Here is an 8,303-nt window from a genome sequence, read left to right on the forward strand (position 1 = left end):
CCCGAGCCCGGATCAGGTTTTCCCGCCTGACTCGGAAACTAGAACGAGGCAAAACATCATCATCATCCCGCTGTCGGATTCTCGCGGGTTTTGGATTCCATATAAAGAGCCGTGCGTCGCCGCCATTTTCACTCTAGCCCTGGAGAGTATAGCGAGAGGACGTGTCTCTGTACTCAGTGTCTGTGCGGGCGGGAAAGTGGGTCTGTGTGGGCGGGAAAGTAGGGTGGCGATTCCAGTGCTGTCTTTTGCTGCTCTGTCCAGTGTAGTGTCTCATGCTGCATCAGTCCAGCCAGTCACAGTGGTGGTATCCTCTGCTGCCATATGTCCAGTGCTGCTGTATAATGCCAGTGCAGTGGTGCTGTGTTGTCCTGCATCAGACCAGTGATAGTGTCTTATGCAGCATCAGTCCAGTCACAGTGGTGGTGTCCTCTGCTGCAATAAATCCAGTGCTGCTGTATAAGTCCCTTGCAGTGGTACTGTGTTATCCTGCATCAGTACAGTGGTGGTGTCCCTGTGCTGCCGTATAAGCCCAGGGGTACTGCCGTATAAATCTTGGGTACTGCCGTATAAGTCTTGGGGTACTGCCGTATAAGCCCAGGGGTACTGCCGTATAAGCCTTGGGGTACTGCCGTATAAGTCTTGGGGTTCTGCGTATAAGTCCAGTACAGTGGTGCAGCTGTATAAGTCTAGGCAGGGCCGAAACTAGGGGGGGGGCTAGGGGGGCATGTGACCCAGGCGCAGGATTTAGAGGGGCGCTGAGAGAGACCCGGCGGCAGTGCCGTTTCTACTCCTTATCGCCTCTCCCCGAGCGCTCCTGCTCGGGGGGCGGAGTTTCGCGGAATGACGCGTTGCGTCGTGACGTCACGACGCAAACGCGTCATTCCGCGAAGCCCCGCCCCCTGAGCAGGAGCGCTCGGGGAGAGGAGATGAGCCTGGAAGAAGGAGGCGGCCGGCGCGAGGGACGTGAGGCGGCGGGACCGAAGAGCGGGAAGACGTAAGTATTCTCTCTCTCTCTCCCCCCCCCTCCTTCCCCCCACCTTGAAACCTGCCTGCCGCTGCCGCACTGTGTAAAATGGGGACACCTGCCTATGGGGATACCTGCCTGCCGCACTGTGTAAAATGGGGGCACCTGCCTATGGGGATACCTGCCTGCCGCACTGTGTAAAATGGGGGCACCTGCCTGCGTACTGTGTATTATGGGGGCACCTGCCTGCGTACTGTGTAATATGGGGGCACCTGCCTGCGTACTATGTAATATGGGGGCATCTGCCTGCGTACTGTGTATTATGGGGGCACCTGCCTGCGTACTGTGTAATATGGGGGCATCTGCCTGCGTACTGTGTATTATGGGGGCACCTGCCTGCGTACTGTGTAATATGGGGGCATCTGCCTGCGTACTGTGTATTATGGGGGCACCTGCCTGTGTACTGTGTAATATGGGGGCATCTGCCTGCGTACTGTGTAATATGGGGGCACCTGCCTGCGTACTGTGTAATATGGGGGCACCTGCCTGCGTACTGTGTAATATGGGGGCATCTGCCTGCGTACTGTGTAATATGGGGGCATCTGCCTGCGTACTGTGTAATATGGGGGCACCTGCCTGCGTACTGTGTAATATGGGGGCATCTGCCTGCGTACTGTGTAATATGGGGGCACCTGCCTGCGTACTGTGTAATATGGGGGCATCTGCCTGCGTACTGTGTAATATGGAGGCATCTGCCTGCGTACTGTGTAATATGGGGGCATCTACCTGCGTACTGTGTAATATGGGGGCATCTGCCTGCGTACTGTGTAATATGGGGGCACCTGCCTGCGTACTGTGTAATATGGGGGCACCTGCCTGCGTACTGTGTAATATGGGGGCATCTGCCTGCGTACTGTGTAATATGGGGGCACCTGCCTGCGTTCTGTGTAATATGGGGGCACCTGCCTGCGTACTGTGTAATATGGGGGCATCTGCCTGCGTACTGTGTAATATCTGGGCATCAGCCTGCGTACTGTGTAATATGGGGGCATCTGCCTGCGTACTGTGTAATATGGGGGCATCTGCCTGCGTACTGTGTAAAATGGGGATATATGCCTGCCGCGCTGTGTAAAATGGGGATATCTGCCTGCCGCACTGTGTAAAATGGGGATACCTGCCTGCAGTGTTATTGTTGGTAATGTAGATGTAGTGTAGTGTAGTGTAATGAAGTAATATATAGTACAGCATATAGGGTATGTAGTACAGTGTATAGGAGCATGTAATGTAGTGCAGCATATAGGGGATGGTGTAGTAGTGTAGTGCAGCATATAGGGGATAGTGTAGTAATGTAGTGCAGCATATAGGGGCATGTACGTAGTGTAGTGTATAGGAGCATGTAATGTAGTGCAGTGTATAGGGGATGGTGTAGTAATGTAGTGCAGCATATAGGGGCATGTACGTAGTGTTAGGAGCATGTAATGTAGTGCAGTGTATGGGAGATAGTGTAGTAATGTAGTGCAGCATATAGGGGCATGTACGTAGTGTAGTGCAATATAAAGGGCACTTAGTGTAATCATGTAGTGCAGTAATGTGGTGCAATGTGTGGGGACACACAGGGGCTATGTGACAGATGCTTAGGACATTTGGGGCACATGAGGCGCAATTTTGTTCAATGGTATCCCCTTTCTAAATATTTAATAACATGATCATTTTTTGTGTAATGCGGGGGGGGGGGGGCGCCAAAATGCTTCCTTGCCCCGGGTGCTGACAAGTCTAGTTTCGGCCCTGGTCTAGGGGTACTGCCGTATAAGTCTTGGGGTACTGCCGTATAAGTCCAGTACAGTGGTGCAGCTGTATAAGTCTTGGCGTACTGCCATATAAGTCTTGGGGTACTGCTGTATAAGACAAGGGGTACTGCTGTATAAGTCTTGGGATACTGTCGTATAATTCTTGGGGTACTGCCGTATAAGCCCATTGGTACTGCTGTATAAGTCTTGAGGTACTGCCGTATAAGTCTTGGGGTACTGACGTATAAGCCCAGGGATACTGCCGTATAAGCCTTGGGGTACTGCCGTATAAGTGTTGGGGTACTGTCGTAGAAGCCCTGGGGTACTGCCGTCGAAGTCTTGGGATACTGCCGTATAAGTCCAGTACAGTGATGTAGCTGTATAAGTTCAGGGGTACTGCCGTATAAGTCCAGTACAGTGGTGCAGCTGTATAAGTTCAGGGGTACTGCCGTAAAAGTCTTGGGGTACTGCCATATAAGTATTGGGGTACTGCCGTAAAGGTCCAGTACAGTGGTGCAGCTGTATAAGTCTTGGGGTACTGCCATATAAGTCTTGGGGTACTGCTGTATAAGTCCAGTACAGTGGTGCAGCTTTAAAAGTTTATGGGGACTGCCATATAAGCCCAGGGGTACTGCCGTATAAGTCTTGGGGTACTGCTGTATAAGTCCAGTACAGTGGTGCAGCTGTATAAATCTTGCGGTACTGCCGTATAAGCCATGGGGTACTGCCGTATAATTCCAGTACAGTGGTGCAGCTGTATAAATTCACGGGTACTGCCGTAGAAGCCCTGGGGTACTGCCGTCGAAGTCTTGGGATACTGCCGTATAAGTCCAGTACAGTGATGTAGCTGTATAAGTTCAGGGGTACTGCCGTATAAGTCTTGGGGTACTGCCGTATAAGTCCAGTACAGTGGTGCAGCTGTATAAGTTCAGGGGTACTGCCGTAAAAGTCTTGGGGTACTGCCATATAAGTATTGGGGTACTGCCGTAAAGGTCCAGTACAGTGGTGCAGCTGTATAAGTCTTGGGGTACTGCCATATAAGTCTTGGGGTACTGCTGTATAAGTCCAGTACAGTGGTGCAGCTTTATAAGTTTAGTGGGACTGCCATATAAGCCCAGGGGTACTGCCATATAAATCTTGGGGTACTGCTGTATAAGTCCAGTACAGTGGTGCAGCTGTATAAATCTTGTGGTACTGCCGTATAAGCCATGGGGTACTGCCGTATAATTCCAGTACAGTGGTGCAGCTGTATAAATTCACGGGTACTGCCGTATAAGCCCAGGGGTACTGCCGTCGAAGTCTTGGGATACTGCCGTATAAGTCCAGTACAGTGATGCAGCTGTATAAGTTCAGGGGTACTGCCGTATAAGTCTTGGGGTACTGCCGTATAAGTCCAGTACAGTGGTGCAGATGTATAAGTTCAGGGGTACTGCCGTAAAAGTCTTGGGGTACTGCCATATAAGTATCGGGGTACTGCCGTAAAGGTCCAGTACAGTGGTGCAGCTGTATAAGTCTTGGGGTACTGCCATATAAGTCTTGGGGTACTGCTGTATAAGTCCAGTACAGTGGTGCTGCTTTATAAGTTTAGTGGGACTGCCATATAAGCCCAGGGTTACTGCCATATTAGTCTTGGGGTACTGCTGTATAAGTCCAGTACAGTGGTGCAGCTGTATAAATCTTGCGGTACTGCCGTATAAGCCATGGGGTACTGCCGTATAATTCCAGTACAGTGGTTCAGTTGTATAAGTTCACGGGTACTGCCGTATAAGCCCAGGGGTACTGCCGTCAAAGTCTTGGGATACTGCCGTATAAATCCAGTACAGTGGTGCAGGTGTATAAGTCTTGGGGTAGTGCCGTATAAGCCATGGGGTACTGCCATATAAGTCCAGTACAGTGGTGCAGCTGTATAAGTTCAGGGGTACTGCCGTATAAGCCATGGGTTACTGCCGTATAAGTCTTGGGGTACTGCCGTATAAGTCCAGTACAGTGGTGCAGCTGTATAAGTCTTGGGGTACTGCCATATAAGTCTTGGGGTACCGCCGTATAAATCCTGTACAGTGGTGCAGGTGTATAAGTCTTGGGGTAGAGCCGTATAAGTCATGGGGTACTGCCATATAAGTCCAGTACAGTGGTGCAGCTGTATAAGTTCAGGGGTACTGCCGTATAAGCCATGGGGTACTGTCGTTTAAGTCTTGGGGTACTGCTGTATAAGCCCAGGGGTACTGCTGTATAAGTCTTGTGGTATTGCCGTATAAGTCTTGGGGTTCTGCGTATAAGTCCAGTACAGTGGTGCAGCTGTATACGTCTTGGGGTACTGCCGTATAAGTCTTTGGGTACAGCCTTATAAGTCCAGTACAGTGGTGCAGCTGTGTAAGTCTTGGGGTACTATCGTATAAGCCAAGGGGTACTGCCGTATAAGTCCAGTACAGTGATGTAGCTGTATAAGTTCAGGGGTACTGCCGTATAAGTCTTGGGGTACTGCCGTATAAGTCCAGTACAGTGATGTAGCTGTATAAGTTCAGGGGTACTGCCATATAAGTCTTGGGGTACTGCTGTATAAGACAAGGGGTACTGCTGTATAAGTCTTGGGATACTGTCGTGTAATTCTTGGGGTACTGCCGTATAAGCCCAGGGGTACTGCTGTATAAGTCTTGAGGTACTGCCATATAAGTCTTGGGGTACTGACGTATAAGCCCAGGGCTACTGCCGTATAAGCCTTGGGGTACTGCCGTATAAGTCTTGGGGTTCTGGAGTATAAGTCCAGTATAGTGGTGCAGCTGTATACGTCTTGGGGTACTGACGTATAAGTCTTTTGGGTACAGCCGTATAAGTCCAGTACAGTGGTGCAGCTGTGTAAGTCTTAGGGTACTGTCGTATAAGCCATGGGGTACTGCCGTATAAGTCCAGTACAGTGATGTAGCTGTATAAGTTCGGGGGTACTGCCGTATAAGTCTTGGGTTACTGCCGTATAAGTCCAGTACAGTGGTGCAGCTGTATAAATTCAGGGGTACTGCTGTATAAGTCTTGGGGTACTGCCGTATAAGTATTGGGGTACTGCCGTATAGGTCCAGTACAGTGGTGCAGCTGTATAAGTCTTGGGGTACTGCCATATAAGTCTTGGAGTATTGCCGTTTAAGTCCAGTAAAGTGGTGCATCTGTATAAGTCTTGGGGTACTGCGGTATAAGCCATGGGGTACTGCCGTATAAGTCCAGTACAGTGGTGCAGCTTTATAAGTTTAGGGGGACTGCCATATAAGCCCAGGGGTACTGCCATATAAGTCTTGGCGTACTGCCGTATAAGTCCGGTACAGTGGTGCAGCTGTATAAATCTTGGGGTACTGCCGTATAAGTCTTGGGGTACTGCTGTATAAGTCCAGTACAGTGGTGCAGCTTTATAAGTTTAGTGGGACTGCCATATAAGCCCAGGGGTACTGCCATATAAATCTTGGGGTACTGCTGTATAAGTCCAGTACAGTGGTGCAGCTGTATAAATCTTGTGGTACTGCCGTATAAGCCATGGGGTACTGCCGTAAAATTCCAGTACAGTGGTGTAGCTGTATAAGTTCACGGGTACTGCTGTATAAGCCCAGGGGTACTGCTGTCGAAGTCTTGGGATACTGCCGTATAAGTCCAGTACAGTGGTGCAGGTGTATAATTCTTTGGGTAGTGCTGTATAAGCCATGGGGTACTGCCATATAAGTCCAGTACAGTGGTGCAGCTGTATAAGTTCAGGGGTACTGCCATATAAGCCATGGGGTACTGCCGTATAAGTCTTGGCGTACTGCCGTATAAGTCCTGTACAGTGGTGCAGCTGTATAAGACTTGGGGTACTGCCATATAAGTCTTGGAGTACTGCCGAATAAGTCCAGTACAGTGGTGCAGCTGTATAAGTCTCGGGGTACTGCCGTATAAGTCTTGGGGTACTGCCGTATAAATCCAGTGCAGTGGTGCAGGTGTATAAGTCTTGGGGTAGTGCCGTATAAGCCATGGGGTACTGCCATATAGGTCCAGTACAGTGGTGCAGCTGTATAAGTTCAGGGGTACTGCCGTGTAAGTCTTGGAGTACTGCCGTATAAGTCCAGTACGGTGGTGCAGCTGTATAAGTCTTGGAATACAGCCATATAAGTCTTGGGGTACTGCCGTATAAGTACAGTACAGTGGTGCAGCTTTATAAGTTCAGGGGTACTGCCGTATAAGCCCAAGGGTACTGCCGTATAAGTCCAGCGGTACTGTCCTGTGCTGTATAATATTTACTCCAAATAAAGGGGTTATTAATGTTTAGTCCAAATAATTAGTCCAAATAATTTTTACATGGTTTACCGTGTGTGGTGTAGAGGTACGCTCTCCTGTGCTGCATATCGTGTTATATAACTCCAGAAAAATAATGGAGAACAAAAATTTGGAGGATAACATTGGGAAAGATCAAGAACCACTTCCTCCTAGTGCTGAAGCTGCTGCCACTAGCCATGACATAGACGATGAAATGCCATCAACATCGTCTGCCAAGGCCGATGCCCAATGTAATAGTAGAGGGCATGTCAAATCCAAAAAGCCAAAGTTCAGTAAAATGACCCAAAAAACTTAATTTAAATGGTCTGAGGAGAAACATAAACTTGCCAATATGCAGGGCCGGTGCAAGGACTCTCTGCACCCTAGGCAAAGCTTCAGCCTAGCGCCCTCTAACCTGCAAACCCAACCACCACCACCTCTCGGAGGAGAGATGCAGGTGGCCACTAAGTGGGCTGGCATGAATTGCATCATTATACATATACAGAGAAAAGGGACAACACTCTTAAGGACTTTTAAAGTGATAAATATATTGTTAACGGTAGAGATGAGCGCCTGAAATTTTTCGGGTTTTGTGTTTTGGTTTTGGGTTCGGTTCCGCGGCCGTGTTTTGGGTTCGAACGCGTTTTGGCAAAACCTCACCGAATTTTTTTTGTCGGATTCGGGTGTGTTTTGGATTCGGGTGTTTTTTTCAAAAAACACTAAAAAACAGCTTAAATCATAGAATTTGGGGGTCATTTTGATCCCAAAGTATTATTAACCTCAAAAACCATAATTTACACTCATTTTCAGTCTATTCTGAATACCTCACACCTCACAATATTATTTTTAGTCCTAAAATTTGCACCGAGGTCGCTGTGTGAGTAAGATAAGCGACCCTAGTGGCCGACACAAACACCGGGCCCATCTAGGAGTGGCACTGCAGTGTCACGCAGGATGTCCCTTCCAAAAAACCCTCCCCAAACAGCACATGACGCAAAGAAAAAAAGAGGCGCAATGAGGTAGCTGTGTGAGTAAGATTAGCGACCCTAGTGGCCGACACAAACACCGGGCCCATCTAGGAGTGGCACTGCAGTGTCACGCAGGATGGCCCTTCCAAAAAACCCTCCCCAAACAGCACATGACGCAAAGAAAAAAAGAGGCGCAATGAGGTAGCTGTGTGAGTAAGATTAGCGACCCTAGTGGCCGACACAAACACCGGGCCCATCTAGGAGTGGCACTGCAGTGTCACGCAGGATGTCCCTTCCAAAAAACCCTCCCCAAAC

The sequence above is a fragment of the Pseudophryne corroboree genome, chromosome 2 (assembly GCF_028390025.1).
Source record: "Pseudophryne corroboree isolate aPseCor3 chromosome 2, aPseCor3.hap2, whole genome shotgun sequence".
Taxonomy (NCBI): Eukaryota; Metazoa; Chordata; class Amphibia; order Anura; family Myobatrachidae; genus Pseudophryne; species Pseudophryne corroboree.